Genomic DNA, 25,786 nt, shown 5'->3' on the forward strand with positions numbered 1-25,786 from the left:
TATAAGCTACTTGGATAAGGAGTCATGACATCTCCTTGCCTCTCGGTTTTGCTGAAATACAGCAGAAAGCAGAAAAGTTTCTTCCCTAGACCTGCCCTCCTAACCTCTGCCGCTTTCTCCCATCATCTAGGAAGTACATGCTCCAATGCCCAGCTGGATCCCTGCAGAACTTAGACCTTACCAAAGGTGAAGGGGACCAGCTAGCTAAGGAGGCAGGGAGTACATTAAAAGCACCTAGAGAGAGATCCAGGTGAGCATGCCCAGGAGCAGCCTTCAATGAACACGCCTTTGTTACCTTTGTATTCCCGACGCCCAGAATGGCGCCTAGCATTTTATAGACTTCAGTAAGGATTTGTTGAATGAATGAAAGAATGAATGTATTTCCTATGCACGTCCTTGGCTTCTGTGGTTTTGCTGCTTTGCCTGCCCCAATCTTGGTCTTCCATTTAGGTACCTGGGACTGACTCAAACCTGACCTCCTGACTTTTTGGATCTGATATTTACTCTTTTCTTTACCACAATGGCTCATGAATACCTCTGTTTTCAATTTTTCTTAATGCTCTGTATTTCTTCAGGCAAATGAAGAGAGCCTTGGGAGTCCAAGTCATTTGGCTCTGGTTCTATTGGTTGGGTGGTCCAAACTTGGGAAATAGGTATGATTGTTGCCATTAAGAATGTTAAAAGTTCTGGAGAGTCTTGCAGTAAAGAAAACTTGTTCAATATTATTTAAATGTAGCATTTCTCTACATTCTTTTGACTAAGGAGGCTCCCTTTTTCCCACCACACAGTATCTATTGATACCAGGTGAAATTAGGATTCCAGGGAACAAACACACTTTGGGAATTGTTAGACTAGAGACACTGGGGTCAGTCCCAGAACTAACATACTCTGCTAAAATTCAGTTGCATTAACTTTACTAAAGGGCCAGGACACCTTATCACCAACCAAATGGTGTAAAATTGAGAGTATTTCAAGTCTGAGAGCATTCTCTAAAAGGAAACTACTCATGTCACTCTTTGCCAACTTCCTTTTGTTGGTTCTATTTTATGGGTCTGTCATTTATCAGCAATTAATGAGAACAAGTGGAGTCAAAGCCTCTACCTTCCTTGCAGGGGCATCTAAGTTGGATTGGGGATGGGGGATGGGGGAGCCAGCTGCAGCTTTTTATCTTTTGGTGACAACAAGTAGTTGTATTCCTTCTTGTGTAGTCACCGGGTTCATGAATAGTGCCACAGTCTTTTAAAGCCAGGACTGCTCTTTTGATCTACAAGTTCATATGACTCCACCATGGGCAAGGCCTTCTGTCCCGTTCCACCCCCTCCCCCTTCCTGTGTTTGTCTCTGCCCTTGCAAGCATTTAGGCACTCAGCCAGAATGAGGAAGTGAGCTGCCCAATTCAGAGAAATAAAGGAAAACACCCCCCTCCTCAATTTGATGGTCAATAGCTGTGGGGAGATATAATAAACCTCTTCATTAAACGAATGCAGCTTTTAGATAAGTGAGGAATTATATCTCTAAAGCTATTCTTCAAAACTTGTGACAGCTCCACATGGTCAGGAGGCTGTCATGCTGCCATGGAGATGGAATTTAAGTATAGAATTTAAGGGACTTTAGCCTGCGTGGTTTTCTTCTTCCCAGCCCCACCTTGCAGTTTGGTGTTAAAAAAAAAAAAAGAAAAGAAAAGAAAAAAGAAATGAAGCTGTAAACTAAATGCAACTTCTGATGTAAGAAGTTAAAGAACATGGATACTTTTTTAGAGTAATTTTTATTTTTTTTATTTTAGAATCTATACACGTTGAGTAATACTGATATGAATCAGCTTTGAGGAGGCTGCTAGGAAGACCCAGGCCTCCTGCCAGCCACAATAGCACAGGCGGGGAGGCGCCATCACGGTGTCAGCTCTACCAAATGGAACAAGAGCTTTGATGTTTTCTGTCCAGAAACCTTTCTTTCTTCCTGTGCTTGGACATTCACTTGACTCTTTGCAGAGCAAGCCCTACCCAAAAGTAAAGGATGGTCAAATACATCACTTTCCAAATTCCATCCATTAGGGCCACTGTATAGGATTCAGGCACCATCTTCAGAAGATCCTAGATAGGATGTGGTTACCAAGATGGGATGTCCATTTGAACGAAGCCTTGCATTACTTTCCGGGTCTCCTGCTCTACTTTCTCTCCTTCCTTCTGCTCCATCCCTGCTGGCATCTTTGCAACTGTTCAAATGCTCCAGGCATGCACCCCAACTCAGGGTTTTTGCATTTGCTGTTCCCTCCAACTGGAACACTCTTCCCTGGTAAAGACATGGCTCACCCCCTCCTCTTTTTCAAATCTTTCTTCAAATGTCATTTTCTTAGTGAAGCTGTCCTAACCACCTTATTTAAGCAGCTTCCTCACCCAGCAATTCCTAGCCTCTTCCTTGTTTTATTTTACTCCACAACACTTACCACTGTCGAACATATTTTTGCTTATTTATTTTATTGGTGGTTTGCTTCCACTCCTAGAATGCTGGTCTATGAGGGCAGGGATTCTGTCTGTTTGGTTTGCTGCAAGAATCTCAGCAGTAAAGAGTGCCTAGAACAGGGCCTGGCCTTGGTTGGCATTCAATGACTATTTGTTGAACAGAGAAGTCATGACCGAACTGCTTAGCTAGCCGCCATCTAACAGAGATCAGGGCCCTGGGGCAAGGGCCATAGGACTGGTAAATTCTTGACTGTGGCTTTAATGAATGGCTCCAGGAAAAGAATCTGCAAAATCAGAGGGCCCTGGGCAGGGAGTTGGCAAGCACAGGAGTGAAAGTGGTGCAAGTGCTCATTTCTCAAGTCTTAATAGTGATGCTGAGTGGTGTGTTAAGCACTCTTCCAAGCCTTCCTTCCTAAGGTCTCTGAGTCTCTTATTATAAGAAAATTGCAGCTGTATGAGTCTCTGAAAATAGCAGAGAATGTTAGTCCTGAGACAGACCCCAGAGCCTCCACCCTAGCAGTTCCTAAAATGTGTTTGTTCCCTGAAATCCTAATTCCACCTGATGTCAATAGTTGGATCAGCACCCCTATTCCTCCAGGCATAGCCAGGGAAGAATGGTTCCATAAAAACAGGTTTCATTTTGCTTAAACCCATACATACATGAAGGACACTCCCAAACATTCCCTCAAAACCAGCAACTCAGCCTTGGTTGGTGGCACCTCCCCTCTCTATCACATTAAGTTCATCTTCCAGTTCTCTCTCTGGCCCTCTATATCCAACTAGCTGCCGGGCTATGGCCACTGTATTTCCAAAATACCTCTTTCATCCTTTGCCTCTCTCCCATTCTCATCACCACAGCCCTCATCAGGCCTTCATTAGTCTTTGCCTGGCTATTGCAATAGCTGCCCAACTGGTTTCCTTTCTCTAATTTCTTCCTCCACCAACCCATGCTCTACCACAATAATATTCCCAAAGAACAAATTGGGTGTCACTCTTACTAATCTAACAAAATGCCAATGGCTCCCCATGACCCTTGAGATGGGTCATTTAATCTACCTTCCAGGCTTTCCATCCACTAGCTCCCTAAATGAGCCCTCCGCCATAGTCTTGTCTACGTGTGTGCTCAAGCTCTTCCTCTCTCCAAATAAAACGTGTTTTCTATTCGTCACATCTTGGGTTTTTCCCTCCCCACCCTATCTTTCTCCCTTCTAACCATATGCCCTAATTTCTCCTCTGTACCTGTTGAAATCTTATCCAGAGATCCCTCAAGGGCCATTTACAGATTGATTCATTCACACAGTGAGTCAAGAGAGACTGGGGGAAGCTCAAACCTCTTTTTCCCACATCTGCCTTGTCAGAAGTGAGCTTTCTTCTATATATCTCCTGTGTATTTATCATATGTTACCTTGGTTAGGGCTATTGCTCTCATATACATCATTATTTCTCCAGCCAGTCTTTTCGTATGGTCCTCGAGGGCAGAGACTTTTGCACCTGTGTTTTATTCCCAGGGCACTTAACATGACAGCTTGTTCATAGCAGGTGCCACACCTATTTGGGGATGATCATAACCTCTCACGCATCCTCTAAGGGTCACTTTAATCCTCTCAAGGTTGCTTTGCCAATTGTAACTGGTGAGCCATCACCAGAAATATTTCCCTTTCCCACTTCCATGGTCAGCAGGGCTCACAGTCCTCAAGGTAGCCAGGTGTTATTCAAAGCTGAGTGATCTAGGAGCCCAGGGTGGAAAATAAATGTCACACAACTTCCTCCAAGATGAATTTTAAAAAGGAAATCATCAGGGTAAAAAGAACAGACTTGATTTACCAGTTGAGGCTGTTGTCCCAGGCACATAAGCATAATTTATCTCCCTGATGCCCTGCGGCACACACCTGGATGTCCTGAGTGCCACATGTTGTAGGCAGGCAGTTTGGTGGCAAATAAAACAAACCTGGAATTAGAGGGGTGGAGTGAGAGAATAAGGAGAAGGAGGAAAAATGGAAGGAGAGGAAGAAGGAAGAAAGGAAGTAAGGGAGGGAGGAAGTGAGGTAAGAAGGGAAAGGAAAGAAGAAAAGGGAAGAAAAGATAGGGAAAGGAAGGAAGGAAGGGAGGGAGGGAGGGAGGGAGGAAGGAAGGGAGGGAGGGAAGGAATTTAGTTTCATCCTGTTAGGTATGAACATTGTGAAAGGAAATAAGCAGAAAGATATCTGTAATATACCATTGTGTGGCCTGTGCTGTTAGGTTTCATCCTGTCTCATTGTTATTGTCTGTGATTTTCTGGCTGCTCAGTGCACACCCCTCATCCCCATCAGTACAGGCTTCCACCATTTACCAGTTTACATGTCCTTCTTCCTGGCTTTGACTGTGAACTCTTAGAGGGAGAAGCTTGTCCCTTTATCTCTGCATCCTTAGTACCGAGCATGGCATCCGGCATGCAGTGTGTTGATGGTGGAAAGCTGTGCTCCCCAAAATTCAGTGACTGGTTTGCCAACTTTGTGCTTCTTGTTCTAATCAAGTTCTACCACTTGCATGGTTATTGGCCTCTTTCAACTGATTCATGCTCTTTTCTTTTAATTTTGGGCCATTCTTTGCAGTCATATCTGTGAAGTCACACAGACTGAGGCAGGATATATATTTCCTAATCTATATTAAAATAAATAGATAACCACTAAAATAAACAGTATTCATCCAGGTACCACCTACATCAACACCACTGTGGTAGGCAAATCACTTTGGGGAAACACTAATTATGCTTTGTTCCGAAAATTGAAACATAATCAAGTGCATCAATTCTGTAATTTAAGTCTTTTAGTAGGATTTCTGCCAACACAGTCAGCAATACTGTCTTTTCCCAGAAGAAAGTGGGCACTGTGGGTATAAATTTTTCTGTGTACCGGCCAGGCACGGTGGCTCACGCCGGTAACCCCAGCACTTTGGGAGGCCGAGGTGGGTGGATCACAAGGTCAGGAGTTCAAGACCAGCCTGGCCAAGATGGTGAAACCCCGTCTCTACTAAAAATACAAAAAAATTAGCCAGGCGTGGTGGTGGGTGCCTGTAATCCCAGCCACTCGGGAGGCTGAGGTAAAGAATTGCTTGAACCTGGGAGGCGGAGGTTGCAGTGAGCCGAGATTGCGCCACTGCACTCCAGCCTGGGCGAAAGAGTGAGACTCGTCTCAAAAATAAATAAAGAAATTTTTCTGTGTACCAATTGTTTAATTGGTGAAGCACAATGTGAGCTGAGAGAAGGAAGGATGTTTTGTCATCTCCTCAGATATTTTAATTAAGTAGATTCTGAACTTGAGAAAGCATTTGGCCATTTTAGCAGTCAGTGGTAAAGATTTCCTCAAATCTTGACTGTCCCCTCTTCCTCATCCCCTCACCCCTAATGTGTTCCCCAAATCTGCATAGTCTACCTGGAAAAGGACTCTTAAAAATCCTCCAGAAGACAAATAGGCAAACTGCACAAGCAGATGAATTCACAAAGAGGAAATGTAATTAGTCAGAAAAATATGGGAAAATATACAATCAAATGAATGCAGATTACAATTAGATATAATTTATCATTTTAAACCTTCTAAATAAGGGTAATATTTACTAATAAATAATGTGTAATGCAAGTCAAGGCAGGCTGAATTGATACTCTCATACTTTGCATGTGGCTACCTGATGCATAGTGATTGTGAATTGTAAAAACATTTACAAAGTGTAATTTGGTAACATGAATCAAGGGTTCAAAAATTCCATGAGGCCTTACATCCAGTGGCAATTCTGCTTCTAGGAATCTAGTCTATGGAAATAATTAGATGTAGAAAGTATTATCAGCATGAAAATGTTTGTTACTGTACTACTTATGCTAGTAAAACCTAGGAACAACCAAATACCAACAATGAAGATACTAAGTGAGTAAATTTGCAATCTATATCCATTCAGTAGATAGGTATGCATATATTTAAAATTAGGCTTATGAAAACATTTTATGATGTGGCAAAATGCTTTGGGTATAAGATTTGAAACATTATGGATAATGATGATAAATATGTAAAAATATTTGCATGTAAGAAGAGTCTCAAGGAAATGGCCTTGTTCCCTGGCAAGGCCGTGTGGCATTATGGCTAAGTGCATGAACTCTGGCCTCAGATTTTCTGCTTTTGCAACTCATCTCTGCCACTTATTAGCTTTGTGACCTTGCACGAGTTGCTTAATTTCTCCAAGACTTCATTTTTCTCATCTGTAAAGTATAATAGCTCTCTGGCCATGTTGTGAGGATTAAGTAAGGTAGTTTATGCAAAATATTCAGCACACGGTTGGCACATAGTGACACTAAGTAGCTACTCATCAAGCAAATATTTATTAATCATAGACTATGTGCAAGTCACCTAATATGCTGGTAAACCATGGGAAAATTTCATGTCTTCTGTTTTCTGCAATACGCTTATAACTATCTTTGTAAGGAAAGGAACTCCACTGTGCCTGTCTTGGTCAGCCACTCTGTCATCTCTCCCTTGGGCTACCCCAAGAGCCTGTTAATGGCTGTGACTGGCTTATCCCCTCTCACCCACTCCAAAATAAGGATTTGATCATGTCACAACCTTGCTTCTATAATTTCCCTGGTTCCCTGTGGCTTACAAGGTAAAGCCCAATGTCTTTATTTGGAAATTTTCAAAATCTGGCCTCAACCTACTCTTAAAGTATAATTTCTTGCCATTTTCTATCTCCGCACTCTCTATTCTAAGCATTCTATCTCCCTATCCCAAACCTGGGCAGGAGAATCATTGTCAAAACCCTGGCTTTCATACAGCACAACACTGCTCTACTGAAATTTTAGCCTCATTTAAAATGATGATTCTTGGACCACACCCCCAAGGATGCATATTTAAAAGTCTGAAATGGAGGCTAGGAATCTGCTTCTTTAATAAGCATCCCGTGTGATTCTGAGATGAGGTTCAAGGATCCTCTGAGAAATAAGCCATTCTCTTCTCTGCCTAGTAGGTCTGTCCTCCTGCCTGATGGATACTTGTGCATTCTGCTAGGCAGCTGAAAGGTTGGCTATATTTTCCTGACTTCCTCAGGAAATGATGATCTCCCCTCTCTGTACTTCTGTGATATTCTCTCCAAACCTCTACGGAGGCGTCATTTCCTTGTGCTTTCTTTACTTACTTCTGCAGCTGTCTGAACTGCCCTGGGAGCTCCTAGACTTCAATAACTGGCACACAGTAGGCCCTTATAGATGTCTGGGGGGGTGTATTCATGCATTCACTCATTGACATTAATCCTAGATGATTCCATCTGCCATGCTGAGCTCTAGTTCATCTGTAATTAGTGAGGCTGGCCTTACTGACACTCATTATTGGCTCTGCTCATTTACCTCCTAGGCCATGCAAAGCCAGCTTACTTTCTCACAGGGACAATTTAGCAAGTAATCGGAACCCACATAGCTGGGATCTTCTGGCAGAGAGAAGAAATCCAAGCAAGACATCACCAGGTTGAATATGGATGGCATGCAGACTGCAGTGTGGAGGAGGTCAGCTCACCTTGGGGAGTCATGCTGTAGACAGGTCAACAGGGCACAGACCCAGCTGGGTGGTTGTCCTGTGACCAGATCCCAACAGACTCACCATCAGCTTGCCAGTTTAAATGCTAGGATAACAGAATAGTTACTCAAATGGGCCCTGAAAGTCAGAGTGCCTTGGTTGGAATTATAACTCTGCCAGGCATGTGGTGCTGGACATGTTTGATAACCTCTCTGTGCCTTGGTTTTCTCATCTGTGTGATGGGGACAATAAGCAAACCTAACTCTTAGAGTTGTTGTGAAAAGCAAATAAACTAAAATATGTACAATATTTGGAATAACATTTGGTGCATATTAACTGCTCAATAAGTAGTGGTTATCATAATTAGATTCCCCAAGCTATACTATGCAGTCAATGCACATATTAGTTTAGAGTTTTTCCTCTGGCCTTTGCTTCAAACACATGCTGAAATTTTCTGTACTAATCTTTGTCCCTGCTCAACTCCAACCTTGGAGATTTGATTTTTATTGGGACAGCTTCAACTCCATAAAACTTGCAAAACCAAGGTAATATTAAGCTAAAAAGAGTCCCTAATTCATTTGCTGGATATAAGTTTGAAGTCAGAAAAATATGGCCAAAGAAAATATAAGAACTCTACATTTGTATAGAGGGGAAAATTAAGCATCCCAAAAATGACAGGATGAAAGAAGACTGAAAAAAATCTGATAAGAAACAAAACTCCATCTAGTCAAGATTGCAAGCAATATCTTGCATGAAAAGATACCTCCTGAATTTTATGCCTTTGAGAAAACTGAGGCATAAGGATGTGCTCAGTGTTGAGAGCCTATTATGGGCCAAGGGCAGAGGTCAGCATAAATTGCCTTTTTAATACTTATTCCCAATCCCTATGATTCTGATCTTACAGAAGGGAACTACAGTGTTACATAACTAGTAACATCAAAACTGGATTCCCACCCAGCTCTGAGATGGCTCCCAACCAACAGAGCTTTACATTTTAACCACACTGCTTTCTTGTTGCTGCTAATTATGCCTCTTATAAACTTTATTTATTTATTTATTTTTAGATGGAGTCTCGCTTGTCGCCCAGGCTGGAGTGCAATGGTGCAACCTTGGCTCACTGCAACCTCCGCCTCCCAGGTTCAAGTGATTCTCCTGCCTCAGCCTCCCAAGTAGCTGGGATTACAGCCACCATGCCCAGCTAATTTTCATATTTTTAGTGGAGACAGGGTTTCACCATGTTGTCCAGGCTGGTGTCGAACTGCTGACCTCAGGTGATCCACCTGCCTTGGCCTCCTGAAGTGCTGGGATTACAGGCGTGAGCCACCATGCCCAGCTACCTCTTATAAACTTTTGAGTGAAATTTCATAGCCTGGAGGTTCAAAACAAGTATTTATTCAAGGCCAGTTTCCAGTCTTAGCTCTGTAGCCCCCAAAGCTGGGATGGAGGAAAAGCCTCCCATGATCCCCTGGTTGAAGTCTTAACTTCCAGCTCCTCAGAATGTGACCTTATTTGAAGATAGGTCGTTGTGGATGTAAGTAGTACAGTTAAGATGAGATGAGTTTCTACTGGACTAAGGGGTCCCTTAATGCAATATGATTGGTGTCCTTATAAGAAGAGGAGAAGGGATACCGAGCAGACACATGAGGAAAGGTGTCACACGAGGCATTGAGATGCTGCAGCTGCAAGCCAAAAAAGGCTAGGAAGAGGCAAGGAAGGTGTCTCCCCTACAAGGAAGGTGTCTTCTCTACAAGGAAGGCCCTGATGACACCTTGACTTTGGACTTCTAGCCTCCCAATATGTGACACTTTGTCACAGCAGCTTTAAGAAACTAATGCACACCTACCCCACCCTGGAGTTGGGGGAAAACTGAAATAAACAGAGGATGTTCTTTTGTGGGCTCTCTGTTGTCACTGTGCTCATGTGATGATAGTCATGACAATGATACTGTGGCAGACACTGTTGGTTCTTCCCCAGTTGCCATCCTTCCCCACTTTTGCTAACAGATCCCCTATTTGCTCAGATATTAACCTCTGCCTCCTTCATGGGTCCCTCTAGTTCTGTAAACACGTGGACTTTATGCATTTGGAAGGATGCTCTGATTGGACCCATTAAACTGAATTAGCTCCTTACAGCCTATCTTGTTGGCAGTATTTCAAAGCTCAAGAATCTGCTAGGTTTTGGCGTCCACATGCTAAGCCCGAAGGGGACTTCAGCATTCTGCTTTGTCAGCCTGAAAGGAAGGAGTAAGTGATTCATCCACCAACTCAAAAAAATTAATAGATTTGGTGGCTTATGCTGGTGTAATTACTAACACTTACTAACATCCCAACAATAGCATCACTGGTGAGTCTGTAGAGATGTGGTAGTCATCTCTCTGCTTCTCTTCTTCTCCTCCCTCAAAACGACTGGTGGATGGGCACATGTGAAAATGTTCTTATTATTCAAATTGAACTTAATAATTTAATTTTTAATATTTTTACATACTTTATTTATATAAAGTTCAAAAATAGACAAACCAATATATGCTGTCAGAAGTGAGGAGAGAGGTTAGCTTTGGTGAGGAGGGAGGAGGCATGAGAGGGCTGCAGGGTGTTGGTAACACTGTCTTCTTGAGCTGGGTGCTGGTCACACAGGTGTGTTTATTTTATAATGTGTGTGTTTTGTGCACTTTTCTGTACCTATGTTGCATTTCAGTCATGTTTTAAAAATATATTTTGGTTTGCACTAATTCTAATGTCCTTTCTTCCAGTGCACTGTTTCCACATGAGTTCATCCTAAAATAATACCTCTTGGAAGGCTGGACTTGATAGAGAATTCAGTTAAGTAGTATTCGGTGGTTACCTAGGCTCCAACTATTAACTATTCCCCAGGATCAGGTTGGCCTCCCTGCCGCTCCGAGTCACCGCTTTCTAGGAGTTAACAGCTGCTTCCTAATTCACTTTTTTAAAAGTACTTTTTCCTAATTTTGTTTCTGGAAAGTGTTCTTACAAAACAGGTCTATTTCGCATGAGAAGACCTGAGGCCTGCTTCCCCATGAGCTGAGCTCTGAATATGCAGCTTCTATCTTACATAACGCCCCCCTCCCCATCACACCTGACTGCCTGGAGTTGAATTCATTAAACTGATCCTTTGCGTGAGCAGAGGCATCGCTTTCAAAACCGAGCAGTAAGCAAATGACTAACTGCTTTCCCATCTGCACACATTCTGCATCGGCTTTCAGGGGGGTTTACCTACTACGTCTAAAGTAGTTATGAAAAATCAAAATATAGTTTTCAGAAGAACTGCTCATTACACATTACATCACATGACACTTCCATCTCAGTTCAAGAAAAAAAAAAAAAAAAACCTTAAGAAATGCATCTGCAGACAAATTTTCCTGATTGAGTGTCATTTTGTTCACCCTTGGCAGCCGGGACAGATAAAATGTTGGCATAATAAATTGCAATTTTTATCTAAAGTTTTCGATTCTCTTTGAAATTCTTGGTTGAAGATCAAAATGGACCAAAGTTTTCTCAGTTTTCCCACTGGGAACTGCTTTTGTGAAGAAAGTTTAATTGATTTGATAAACATTTTTTTCATTACTACAAGCTAAATTCTGTGGCTGGTTTAAATACATATATATCATTCAGAATGCTTCCAATATATTAAGGGAAACAAAAATGTGAAAGTATCACTCTAAGACAAAGCCCATAGTGAAAAGTATTGAAACAGAGGTACCGAGGTCAGGACTGGATTCCTGAAGGAAGTAACATTTATTCTTGAAGAATGGGTGGCATTTTAAAGGTGGAGATGGAGAAGAGGAAAGGTCATTCCAGGTAACAGGAACAATTTTAGGAAATGTAGAAGAGCAAAGGAGGACAGATGAGGGAAATATGAGAATGTATTAAACAATGTAGCCAGAGGTTTGGGTGGGAGATGATATTAGAAGTTAACACAGTGCTGGGAAGGAGACCAGAAGCCAGATGTTACAGAGTTTGGGTTGAAGGTTTAAAAAGATTCCTGGGCCGGGTGTGGTGGCTGACACCTGTAATCCCAGCTCTTTGGGAGGCTGAGGTGGGCGGATCACCTGAGGTCAGGAGTTTTAGACCAGCCTGGACAACATGGCGAAACCCCGTCTCTACTAAAAGTACAAAAAATAGCCAGGTGTAGTGGTGGGCGCCTGTAATCCCAGCTACTCGAAGCTTGAACCTGGGCGTTGGAGGTTGTAGTGAGTCCAGATCTCACCACTGCACTTCAGCTGGGCGACAGGAATGAGACTCCGGGAGTGATGGCTCACGCCTGTAATCCCAGCACTTTGGGAGGCCGAGGCGGGTGGATCACGAGGTCAGGAGATCGAGACCACGGTGAAACCCCGTCTCTACTAAAAATCCAAAAAAAAAAAAAAAAATTAGCTGGGCGCGGTGGCAGGCACCTGTAGTCCCAGCTACTCGGGAGGCTGAGGCAGGAGAATGGCATGAACCTGGGAGGCGGAGCTTGCAGTGAGCCGAGATCGCACCACTGCACTCCAGCCTGGGTGACAGAGCAAGACTCCATCTCAAAAAAAAAAAAAAAAAAAAAAAATCAAGAGTGAAGTAATATTGTTTTCAGGCATGTGTGTGTGTGTGTGTGTGTGTGTGTGTGTGTGTGTGTTAAAACATACATAACATAAAGTTTACCATATTAATCATTTTTTTTCCTTTTTGTTGAGACGGAGTTTCCCTCTGTCGCCCAGGCTGGAGTGCAAGGGCAAGATCTTGGCTCACTGCAACCTCTTCCCCCCAGTTCACAAGATTCTTCTGCCTCAGCCTCCTGAGTAGCTGGGATTAGGGTGTGTGCCACCACACCTAGCTAATTTTTGTATTTTTAGTAGAGACAGGGTTTCACAAGTTGGCCAGGCTGGTCTCGAACTCCTGACCTCGTAATTCACCTGCCTTGGCCTCCCAAAGTGCTGGGATTACAGGCGTGAGCCACCGTGCCTGGCCATCAACCATTTTTAAGTGTACAATTCACTGGCATTAAGTACATTCACATGGTTGTGTCACCATCACTACCATACACCTCCAGAACTTTGTCATCTTTCTCAACTGAAACTCCCCATTCTCTGCTTCCCAAGCCCCTGGCAACTACCTTTCCACTTTTTGTGACTGAATTTGACTACTCTAGATACTTCATATAAGTGTATATAAAATACAAACTTTGTCCCTTTATGGCTTATTTCACTCAACATAATATCTTCAAAATTTATTCATGTTGTAGCATGCATCAGAATTGTTTCCTTTGTAAGACCGAATAATATCCAATTGTACGTATATGCCACAATTTGTTTACCCGTTTATAACACTTGGGGTATTTCTACTGCTTGGTGAATAATGCTGCCATAAGCATTGGTGTACAAATATCTGCTTGAGTCCCTGCTTTTACTTATTTTGGGTCTATACCCAAAAGTGGAATTGCTGAATCGTATGGTAATTTTATGTTTAATCTTTTGAGGACTCATCAAATCATTTTCCACAGTGGCTGCACCATTTTACCTTCCCACCAGCAATGTACAAGGGTTCCAGTTTCTCTGCATCTTCACTAACACTTGTTATTTTCTGGGTTTGTTTGTGTTTTTGTTTTGTTTGGTTTTGTTTTGTTTGGTATTGTCATCCTAATGGGAGTGAAGTAGTGTCTTATTATGGTTTTGATTTGTATTTCCCTAATGAGTGATATTAAGCATCTTTTCATGTGCTTAGTAGCCATGTGTATTTCTTTGGAGAAATGTCTATTCAAGCCCTTTGCCCAATTTTAATTAGGTTGTTTTATTGTTACTGAGTTGTAAGAGTTCTTTGCATGTTATGGATATCAATCCCTATTAGGTATTGACTTGTAAATATTTTCTCCCATTCTATGGATTATCTTTTCACTCTGTTGATAGTGTCCTTTGATGCACAAACGTTTTTGTTTGGTTGGGGATTTTTTGCTTAGATTTGCCTTTTATGTATTTTTATTGACACATAGTATTTATATATATATTTTGAGGTACATGTGATATTTTGTTACATGTATAGAGTGTGTAATGATGAAGTCAACATTTCAAGTCCTCTCTTCTAGCTATTTTGAAATACACAATACATTATTGTTAACTATAGTCACCCTGTTCTACTATCAAACATTAGAACTTATTCCTTCTAACTGTATGTTAAGTAATCTCTCTTCATCTCTTCCCCCACCCACACACCCTTCACAGCCTCTGGTATCTATTATTCTACTGTCTATCTCCATGAGATCAACTTTTTTAGCACCCACACATGAGTAAGAACATGCGATATTTGTCTTTCTGTTCCTGGCTTATTTTACTTATCATAATGGCCTCTATTTCCATCCATGTTGCTGCAAATGACTTGATTTCATTCATTTTTATGGCTGAATAGTATTTCATTATGTATATAGACCACATTTTCTTTATGCATTCATTCGTTGATGGACAGCTGGGTTAACTGATGCACAAGTGTTTTATTTTGATGAAGTCTAACTTATCTATTTTTTCTTTTTTACCTATGCCTTTGGTGTCATATCTAAGAAGTCATTGCCAAATCCAGTGTCATGAAACTTTATGTTTCTTCTGAGAGCTATAGTTTTAGCTCTTACATTTAGGTCTTTGATCCACTTTGAGTTAATTCTTGTACACAGTGTAAGGCAAAGATCCAACTTTATTCTTTTTGCATGTGGGCTATCCAGTTTTCCCAACATCATTTGTTGAAAATACTATCCTCTCCCTATTGGATGGCTTTGGCATCCTTGTTGAAAATAATTTATCCATATATGCAAGGGTTTATTTATGGACTCTGTATCCTATTCTATTGGTCTATATGTCTGTCTTTATGCCAGTTCCACAGTTTTGATTACAGTAGCTTTGTAGTGAGTTTTGATTACTGTAGCTTTGGTCTACAAAGTTTTGTTTGTCTGTTTCTTTGTTTGTTTGTTTGTTTTTGAGACAGAGTCTCACTCTGTCACCCAGGCTGGAGTGCAGTGGCATGATCTTGGCTCACCGCAGTCTCCACCTCCCAGGCTCAAGTGATTCTCCCACTTCAGCCTCCCGAATAGCTGAGACTACAGGTCCACACCACCACGCCCAGCTAATTTTGTATTTTTAGTAGAGACGGGGTTTCACCATGTTGTCCAGGCTGGTCTTGAACTCCTGACCTCAGGCAATCCACCCGCATTGGCCTCCCAAAGTGCTGGGATTACAGGCATGAGCCACCATGCCTGGCCCATGTTCTACTATAGTTCGGAATTCAAAAAATGTAAGACCTCCAATTTTATTCTTCATCTTCAAAATTGTTTTGGCTATTTGAGGTCCTTGAGATTCCATATGAATTTAAGGAGGAATTTTTCTGTTTCTGAAAAAAAAATCCTTGGGATTTTGACAGAGATTGCATTGAATCTGCAGATTGCTTTGGGTAGTACTGACATCTTAACAATATTAAGTCTTCCCAATTCATGAACATGGACTGTCTTTCCATTTACTTGTATATTTTAAAGTGACATCTTATTTTTTATTAACATTTTCATTCTATGTGTGTAACTTGTGACAAAGGGGGCTGTTAAATGCCACACAGAAGGCACATGATAAATACATGTCGCTGAATCAAAAACAAACAAAAAGCAGAATGACAATTGCAATTGCACAAACTATGCTCACCAGAGCTAACAATTATAATATGCAGCTAGGCTTATCTAAGCAAGATTGTGAGATTGGTCATTGATTTCTTCTCCCCCTCCCTTCAGAAACTCTCATGCTTTTCACAATTCCCCCTTTGCTGTATCCATCTCAAGCCTCTCCTTAGGAATCCCTCCTCCTAGAAAAGAAAACTATGTTTTAAAACTCTAGTTCATGGAGTTGTAATAGAGTGAAATTCACAATTTTAAAATGCATGGTGCAGTAAGTTTTCACAACTGTTTATAGTCATCTAATCTCAGAGCCAGGCTTTGGAAGTAGACTCAAGGGCAGCTTCGTCCATCACACATGAAAAAAGTCGGTTTGCCGTTTGATGGTTCCTCAAAAAATTGAACAAAATTACCTTATCACTCAGCAATTCCACTTCTAGGTATGGACCCAAAAGAATTAAAAGCAGCAGCTCAGATATTTGTACACCAACGTTCATACCGGCATGACTCACAATAACAAAATGGGGGAAACAGCCCAAGTGTCTGTAGATTGATGAATGGATACAACATGTTATATACATGTGATGGAGTATCATTCAGGCACAAAAGAAATGAAGTCCTGGCACACACAACAACATGGATGAACCTCAAAGACATTATGTGAAGTTAAATAAGCCAGTCACGAAAGGACCAGTACTGTATGAGTCCACTTACATGAGGCACCTAGAATAGGCAAGTTCTAGAGACAGAAAGTAGAATGGAAGTTATCAGGGGCTGGGGAAGGGGACAATGCGGAGTTATTATTTAATGGCCACAGAGTTTCAGTTTCCAGTGATGAAAAAGTTTTGAAAACAGGTAGTGGTGATGGTTATACAACATTAGAAATGTGCTTAATACCATTTAACCATTCAGCATGGTTACAATGATAAACTTCATGTTATGTATATCCTATCGATTTTCATATTTTTTTTTCAAAAGTGGGTGGTCTTTACCATGAAGGAACACAGACAACTTCAAATCCTCTGACTTAACATGGGACACACACACAATCATGAGAATAAATATAATATTGTAAAAATATAGAATAAGAACAGATCAAAGAACACTGCAAGCTGGCAGAAGGCTGGAAAAAGAGAAAGAATCTGAAGGCAGGGCCACCAGATAAGAGGTACTGCAATGGTCTCAGAATGGCCTGAGCTGAGTATCACAGAGGGAAAGGGAAGATGGTTCACATACAGGAGGAAGAGTGAACTCATGGTATCAATTAATGTGGCACAAGGCAGAAGGAAGAGGGGAAAACGCAGGCCAGGACCACATCATGACTGTCGTGGGCCCTGGGCACTTTTCTTAGAGAATGTTTCCTCCCTAAAGTATATATATATGTTTGTATTCTAGAGGAACAATGTTTTTTGTCCTGAAGGTACATTTTTTTCTTTTAATTTAAAAAGGAACCAAAACATTTCATGGGCCCCTAAATGGCACTGCCCCTCCTGAGACTGCACTGGGCCAGTCCTGTGTGAGGAATAGATGGTCTCCTGCCGAGAATATTCATCCTCCTTCCCCTTCCCCTGCAGCCTCCCTGTCTCATTTATTGCTTGAGGTATTGAGGACTTTGTTACTGCAGATATGTGATAGGGTGGCACAATGCTGTTGGGGACAGTAACTCAGTGTGGGGGTTAAGATCCAGGACTCCAGAATCAGAACAATTTGGGCCTGAATCACAGCTCCCACTGCCTGGCTGTGTACATTGAGCATGTTACTTAACATTTCTGAGCCACAGTGTCTGTCAAATGAGTATGAGTTCCCAACATCCTAGAGGTTTTGTAAGAATTAAAAGTCGTAAGAGAACAACCAGCTCAGCATGGCGCCTGGTACATGGCTGGCAAGTGCAGGCAACTCCATCACCTCTCCTGGCTTGGCACAAACAGACACAGTGGTTTGGAGTTTGTAATGAGCGGGAGGAGGAAAGGCATGAAGATACCTGGAGAGGGGAAACAGAAGGGGCAGGAAGTCCAGAGAGTAATGGAAGGGACACGAACCGTTTGCAATTTTGCCAGGAGCAGGCCCAATTAGCCTACGATCTCCCACCACACTGCCTGGAGTGTCGCCTCTTCTAAGCACACAGAGGCTCCTGTCACCAGCTACAAATACCCTTGATATGCTCCCCTCTCCCAGAGCTGGGAAACAAACCAAAGGCATTCAAGGTTTCCAATTCGCTTTAGTTCTCGTTTCCCTGTGGCCTCCTTTTCTCCTTTCTCGCATCCATCCCCACTCCAGATTTGCCATTCCTTACACTCTCCTGCCTTTTGCCTCACGTGGTTTCTTTTGCCTGCAATGCCCTTTGGGAGAACTTCTGCTCATTCTAGAAGACCCAGCTCCAGTGTCTCCTCTGCAACTGCCTCTGCAAAATCAATCCCTCCCTCTCCTGGGTTTCCACTGCACCTGCGTTACTCTATTTATTACTCTTCCAGATAATCATTTGTTTACATCTCTCCCCAGCTGGAAGGTGAGCTCCAGAAGGGGAGGGGCTGCTGGACTCTCCCTCCTGGGCCACCCCCACCCCCACCTCACCCTGCCCCCACCCCAACCATTGCCCCACCTCCTGCACATGCTGGCAGCCCATGAATGAGGAAAGGGAGGTTTCTTCATTGTTTACTTGATTTTGGAATCGCTCTTCTCACACCTGTTCCAACAAAGGACTCTGATTTATGTAGCGAATTAAAGATTCAACACTTAACAAAGTTGCAGTGCGACATGAAGGGGCAAGAAACTAGAATTGCTTCCAAGACAGGAAAATAACAGGGGGATTAATTTGGTGATTACACCTGGGTCCCCAGGCAGCTATTTCTAAGGGAATGGGGTGGAGGGAGTCAGTGGCACCCCCAAAGGCTTGGGATTCATCTATATAATCAGCACCCAATGGGTAAAAATTAGGGCAAGGGGCTGGATGGCTGCCTCCAGCACCTCCCCCACTCCCACATTTCTCCCTGACTCCCCCAGCCCCTCCCCAGACAGCACTGGGTCTCTTCTCTTCTTCCCTTTCAAGGTTATTCCCCTATTACTGATTTCTACCTAACCTTGACCTCACCCAGGTGGAAACTCTGGGATTAGGAATAATTTGTCTTAGTCTCTCGGGATGGCTCTGTCAATTGCTTTCTGGAATTGCTTTTTTTCTGGGGATTGTGGGGAGCAATCTGCCAGACCCCCAGTGTCCACTTCAGTGGTGTGCTCTTAGCAGGGCAGGGCAGACTTCGGTGGTCCTGATTCATTCTGGATTACTCCTTCACCCCGTCTGACTCCTCCATCACCTGGAGCCTGTAGAGGCACTGTGCGCCTGAAACCTCTGGCCATCCCTATAGCTGCAGAAGGGTTGGGGTGTCTCCATTCTCAGAATTGCTGGGGCGACTGGCGAATGAAGATTGGCTTCTAGAGAACAGCCCTGAGGAACATGGTGAGAAGCTGCTGTGGCCCTGTAGCCAAGGGTCCTGCTTCCTCCTGTGCATCTGAGAGCTTATTGTGTATCAGGTGATCTGGGAGACACCTGGTTGTCATGACTGTACACTGCCCTGGAGCAGGTTGGAGCCCTGGAAGGTGGTGCACAGACCGCATAAACCCTGGTTTCATTAGTTTTGTCCCTAAGGACCTATGTGTCCCTGCCATCCAGAGCATCTGTGGCCTTCTTCTCATTCTCATGGGCACCACCCTGGCTCAAAGTCCTTGAAATGAAATACATGTCACCCAGGCTCTTGCAAGAATCTCCTCTTTTCCTCACTTATTTTTGCAACAATCTCCTCACTTGCTCTTGCAAGAATCTCCTCCCTTCCTCACTGTACTTTCTGTACAGTGCTGCTGAAGGAATGTCCTAAAGTACACGCCACAGCTATCCATTTACTGCAGTTTAATAACAAACTAATCTAGGTGATAGGAATCAGAAGAGCGGTACTTGTGCGTATGGTGACTATTGCCTTGGATGGAGCATGAGGGAGCCTTCTGGGGTGTTTGAAATGCTCTGTGTTTTGATCTCACTGAGCTGCATATTATTACTTATGTTACATTTATAAAAATTCATTGAGTCTTCCACTTCAGATTTGTGTGCTTTGGGCTGGCCTCAGTGGCTCACGCCTATAATCCCAGCAACTCAGGCAGCTGTGGCAAGAGGATGGCTTGAAGCCAGGAGTTCAAGACCAGCCTGAACAACATAGCAAGACCCTGTCTCTACAAAAAAAAAGTTAAAAATTAGCCAGGCATGATGGTGCACACCTGTAGTCTCAGCTACTTGGGAGGCTGAGGCGGGAGAAGCCCTCGAGCCCAGAAGTTTGAGGCTGCAGTGAGCTATGATCGCGCCGCTGCACTCCAGCCTGGGTGACAGAGGGAGACCCCATCTCTTAAAAAGAAAAGAAAAGAAAAGAAACATTTCTGCACTTTACTGTATGTATGTTAAGCCTCAGTAAGAAAAGCAAAAAAAATAAAACTAAGTCTGCATTCATAAAAAACGATTTTAGGGCCAAAAACGTGTTAGGGATTCAGGGATAGAATACGCAGCCTCTACTACCCATTCCTCCTTCACATTTGCCTTCTAGACTTCTCACCTCTTCTCCTGGAGTATCACAACTAGACTGTTTCCTGATGTCCCAGATACATCCCTTTACTCGTCAGCTTCCTCCGAAGTCCTCTGCGGGCCTTGCTCCCACCACCATCTCTTCCTACTACTCCTGGTCTCACTGCAAGGCTCAAAAACAAGATTAGCTCCTGAATGAAGCTTTCACCTTCTGAAAGGCGCATGCTCCCTTCTGCAATCCTGCATTCCTTGGTGCTTCTCTGCCCACAAAACTCCGTTTTGGGAGTTCTGCCCCTTTCCTGACCTTTTCTAGTTCTAGTAGACACAAGTTCCTTGAGGCAAGAAACTCATCTCTGATTCACCTGTGATCCACAAATACCTGCTGAGCTGACATAACAGAGAAAGAAAGGGGGAAACACCATCAATGGTGTCCCAGACCCTCCCATCTTTGTCTCTCCCTGTTTAATTGCTGATGAACACACAATTCAAAATGTGAGCCAAAGCCTTGTTACCATCCCTGCCCCTAGACTTCTGCCCTGGTTAGAATGAGGGATTTGGGCTGCAGCGGTTGGTTAAGGCATTCAGTGCTCCAAAAACTAGCTCCAATGGCTTCATCGGAAAAAACAAAAGGGGATTGGGGTATGGGGCAGGAAGAACAACAGAAAAATGAGCAAATATGCCCACTGGCAAGTGGTCCCTCTGGGGACGTGATCTGCTTTTGTCTTCCTAAGAGTCTGTGTGGGATATCTCTTCTTCTTCCAGAGGAGAGATCCCTGCTGCTTCTGCCACAGAAGAGAGAGCAGATCCAATTCCCAGGTATCAAATGGATTGGATCTGACTACCCAGAAAGCTGTCAGTTCTAAATGTGTACTTCCAGAGCATCACTTCAGAACATAACTTTGTGTACTGGTTTACATATACCTATGTTGCACCATGGATATGTTAATAAACAGATTGATCATCTACCATAAGCAAAGATTTGTATTAGGGATAATAGAGGATTCAAGAAACAGAATTCACTGTTCCTGCCTCCCACAGGATTTAAAAGGAGTTTGACATATTTAAGGGATGTTCGCTGAAGCATTGTTTACAAGAAAAAATTGGAAGCAACCTAAAAGTCCAACATGAGAAGGGCCAAACAAAATGCTGTACACTGGTTCCATAGAACACAGTGGAGCAATTTTTTTTTGAGGGAAGACATTATAGCCCCGGCCCCGACCCTTTCGAGATAGAGTCTTGATATGTTGTCCAGTCTAGAGTGTGGTGATGTGATCATGGCTCACTACAGCCTCAACCTCCCAGGCTCAAGGGACCCTCCCACCTCAGCCTCTGAAGGAGCTGGAACTATGGGCATGCACCACCATGCCTGGCTAATCTTTTTTTAATTTTTCATGAAGACAGGGTTTCATCATATTGCCCAGGCTGGTCTTGAACTTCTCAGTTCAAGGGATCTGCCCTCCTTTGCCTCCCAAAGTGCTGGGATTACAGGAGTAAGCCACTGCAACCAGCATAGAATATACAGTAGAGCAATTTAACAGAACTTACTAGGGCTTACATATGTCAATGTTGGTAGATCTCAAAAATATATTGAGTGAAAAATATCATAGAATGATGCATACCATACAATGTCATTTATGCAAACACACACATAAGGAAAATAACACTCTATATATCTTATGAATACATAATATATCTGCATGTAAAAGTGTGCTTTTTAAATGGCACAGAAGGACACATACCAGCTCTCTCTCTGGGACAGAAATGAAAAAGGGATGAACCTAGCTCAAAGTGGCTTTTGCTTTTCTCTATAATTTTGTTTTAAAAAAAGAATATATTTGTGTCTTACTTGTGAAATAAAGTTTTGAGTAAACCATTTAAGTAATTAGGAAGGCATGGCCTAAATACATGAGAAGCTTAGTAGTAAGAGTTCACCGATAACCACAACAACAATATAAGCAACATCACAAGGCAGAATAGATGTATTGCTCCACCATCAGCATCTGCAGTAATGGCCAGGAGTTCAGAAGAGGAAGAGCTTGCTGAGTGCTGGGGAGCTCTGAAAGGGTGCTAAGAAGTCAGGGCCTCTTTGAAAGTCTTTTAATAAAGGAATGCTGTGACCAGGTGGAGCTTTGTGAAGATCCATCTGGGCACAAGGGTGCAATGTGTTTAATTTAAAAATTGCATTATGAGTGTAGAGGTTTTTCTTTTTTTCTCCTTATACTTGCCAGGTCCTGGAAATTGAAGATGGTATCATACGATCTAAGATCTAGGAGGAAGTTAGAATAGGAAAATGAGGGATGCTTTGGTATAATCCTCAAGCCAAATGAACAAGTGATCAAGGACCCCCAGGAGGGTGTCTGGGGACCACCAAAGTTTACTTAGTTTTCTCCACTGGATTGTGAATTCCTTCAGAGCCGGGGCTATGATGTCTTCCCTCCTGGAGCCCCAGTGCATAGAATAGAACAGTACAAGATGCCACACAACAGGTACACCTCAGTGAACACTTGTTGAATGAACGAATGCTTGCATGCATGAATGAATGAATACTGCAGAAAGGTCAAAGAGATTCGGATTTGTAAAAGGTTTGTCACTTGAATGGCTACCTCTTCAGTTTTGAGGGACATCTGTCCCTTCTCCATTCTCCCCTGCCAGAGCCCCCCTCCAAGTGTGTCTTTCACTTGCTTCTTGTCCCATCCCACCACCCCTCCACTACTCCACCCCTAAATCCTGGAGACCCTCTTTAAGACAGGGTGGAGAATGGCTGTCAGCTCTCAGTGGGGCTGGGACACAGAGGTCAAGAGAAGAGAACAAAATTAAAAAGTATTTGGAGGTCAGAGCTGGGAAGAGCTTCACAGCAGTTGGGTCAGAGAGTGATGTGTGTTAGGCGAGTGGGGACCTCTGACCTAAGGTGGAGGTGAGATGACCGCACAGGAAGAGATCAGGCAAATGAAAGGATTAGGGCCAGATTTCAGAAACTTGGATGTGGAACTGGTTCTTGCAGAGGCTTTCAAACATACATCTCAGAATCCTGGGGTTCCACAGATAACCTCCAGGGGTTTCCCAAACAATGAGGCTGCTTCTGCCAAGGAGAGAAGATGAGAACTGCCAGAGGGACCTGCTCAGCTGTTATCTGTCTTACACACTGGGGTTCTGAGTAACAGTTCATTTGAAGGAAGGACCCAGGACAGGAAAGAGAGAGAAAGAGAGAGAGAGAGAGAAAGAGAGAGAGAGATCATTCTGCTAAAGCATTTGAAAGAACATAGAGTTCATGGACTCTCTTTTTCTCTCTCTCTCACATGAAATGCGACATTATATAAAAAGTAATCTGGATGGAAAAGGTTCTCGATGGGTGTATTGAGATTGGACATAAAAAAAAGAACTCAAGTGAAAGACAAATTCATTTGGAATTACCACAAATTTCCTGCCCCACCCCCTTCTCAGGTTTGGCATTACCCGCTAAAGGTCAAAATTCAGAGACTCAAAGCTCAGGATAAGGGAAGAAGTGGGGTATAGATAATTGGTGTTTAGCTGTTATTAATAATTATCAGCACTTTATTAAGTATTTTTCAGGAGTTCTGCTAAACCATTACATGCCTGATCTTAGGAATTCTCATAACAGCTTCTGAGGTAAACCTTATTATCATCCCAACCAAGGCTCAGAGAAGTTGAACAACTTGCCCAACATCACACCAAATTGCAAGCAGCAGAGCTGGGCTTTGTACGCTGGCAGCCTAACTCCAAAGGCTCTAAGCATAAGCCCAGTTCAGTGGTGTATCCCCAGCGACCATGCAGTGAGCAGGTGTGATTGCAGTAAGGTACAGGTCCCTGCAGTAAAAGGTCCTGAGGAAGAGAGAACAACACTTCTCACCACCTGGCAAAAATACCATGTGACACTGTCCTCCATGGAAAATTCCAGAAGCCCCTCCCTGGACCCTCAGGTGAACTAACCACACATGCAAGGTTCATTCACTTCTGGATACTACATCTGAGGAGGGCTGAAAGGTGTCTCATTTTGCATCAGTGAATAGCAGGATGAAGGATCTGACTAACCATAAAGAGAAGACATTTAATCTAAAGAAGAGATTAGAAGGGAAGCAGGGAGCTATCTCAAATGCTCAAAGTGCTTTCTCAAAGAATAGTGACCAGACTTGTTTTGTGCAGCTCTGGATGGCAGAACTAGGGACAATGGGTTAGTAAGAGGATGGACAATGGGTTAGTAAGAGGAAGACAAATTACAAGTCAACATTGCCAAGGATTTTCCTTAGATCTGTCTGAAATGGCCACACTAGAGGTAGTGAGCTCTTTGTCAAAGGAAGCCATCAAGCAAAGACTGAGAATCACAAATCATAATTGGTAAGAGAAATCTCATCTGTTGAGTGGAAGGTTACATGGCTACTAAAGCCTCTTCTGACACAAAGACTCCAAAAATTTATAATCATGTTTATTTTCCTTTTCAAAAATTCTGCCTCCACCAAAGACTTAAGAATGAACCCAACTGACAGGCCAGCCTCTAAAAGCATGGTGTCTTATGAATTCCTACATTCTGCATGTCTGTGAAAAAAAAGCTCTGACCTGTGACAGGGACCTATATGTCTCTCAGCAGAACCAACATTTTTCACACTAATAGTACAAGTCAGAATAAATACCATCTCCATTTGGAAGACAGTCCTTGACAGAAGAGAATTGGCCTGCTTGATTAGGAATATATGTCAGGCACTGATAATAGGGAAATCCTTTTCAGCCAAACCCCAGAACCTGAACAGTCATAATGAGGCGATTTAATGAGCCTCCTGTTCTACAACAATATTAATTACAACTCTGTGGCAGAAGGCAGCCAACTCAAGATAAAATAGGTAAAATGCACAGGAACTGGATCACATTCAGAATCTCTTCCCCAGATACAAATAGGCTTGCAGTCACATACATGTGTCTCTAGCAAGCAAATAGATTTAACACCTTTAAGCTGTTTGGAAGAAATACTTATGGAGTCAGTCTAAACAGCAGAAACGCTTCTGAACTTTGGGTTTATCTCTTAGAATACATCTACCCCAAATAAGTCTGGTGAGCCTGATCAGTCCTAACTTGTTGCTACCCTGGAGAAAGAAGAAAAAAAGAAGAGCAGTAAAGGCACCACTTGTCCGGACACCGTGGCTCACACCTGTAATCCCAGCACTTTGGGAGGTCGAGGCAGGTGGATCACTTGAGGTCAGGAGTTCGAGACCAGCCTGGGCAACATGGTGAAACCCCGTCTCTACTAAAAATACAAAAATTAGCTGGGCATAGTGGTGCATGCCTGTAATCCCAGCTGCTTGGGAGGCTGAGGGATGAGAATTACTTGAAACTAGGAGGCAGAGATTGCAGTGAGCCAAGATCATGCCACTGCACTCCAGTCTGGGTGACCGAGCGAGATTCCATCTCAATAAAATAAAATAAAATAAAATAAAATAAAATAAAATAAAAAGGCACCACTTGTTGAGCAGGTAGGCATGCCTCCATCCCTTTTTTGGGGTCAGGTCTCACACATATTTCCACTTAAATAAATAGAATTTCTTCAGGTCAGATATCATCAGTCTCATTCAATAAATCATCACCAAAAGCCTGTTGACTGCTAAT

General features: G+C 42.9%; 1 long non-coding RNA gene across 1 annotated transcript in view; it reads right to left on the reverse strand.

Annotated features, from left to right (window-relative positions):
* Positions 1-1,780: 1,780 nt before the first annotated feature.
* The window catches only part of LOC107966925 (uncharacterized), a 58,177-nt gene continuing 34,171 nt past the window's right edge, over positions 1,781-25,786 (reverse strand). Inside the window, exon 6 of the long non-coding RNA XR_008537399.2 lies at positions 1,781-4,406. This is a non-coding gene — a long non-coding RNA (uncharacterized LOC107966925). The remainder of the gene's footprint in view (positions 4,407-25,786) is intronic.

This window comes from Pan troglodytes, chromosome 8 (genome assembly GCF_028858775.2).
Source record: "Pan troglodytes isolate AG18354 chromosome 8, NHGRI_mPanTro3-v2.0_pri, whole genome shotgun sequence".
Taxonomy (NCBI): domain Eukaryota; kingdom Metazoa; phylum Chordata; class Mammalia; order Primates; family Hominidae; genus Pan; species Pan troglodytes.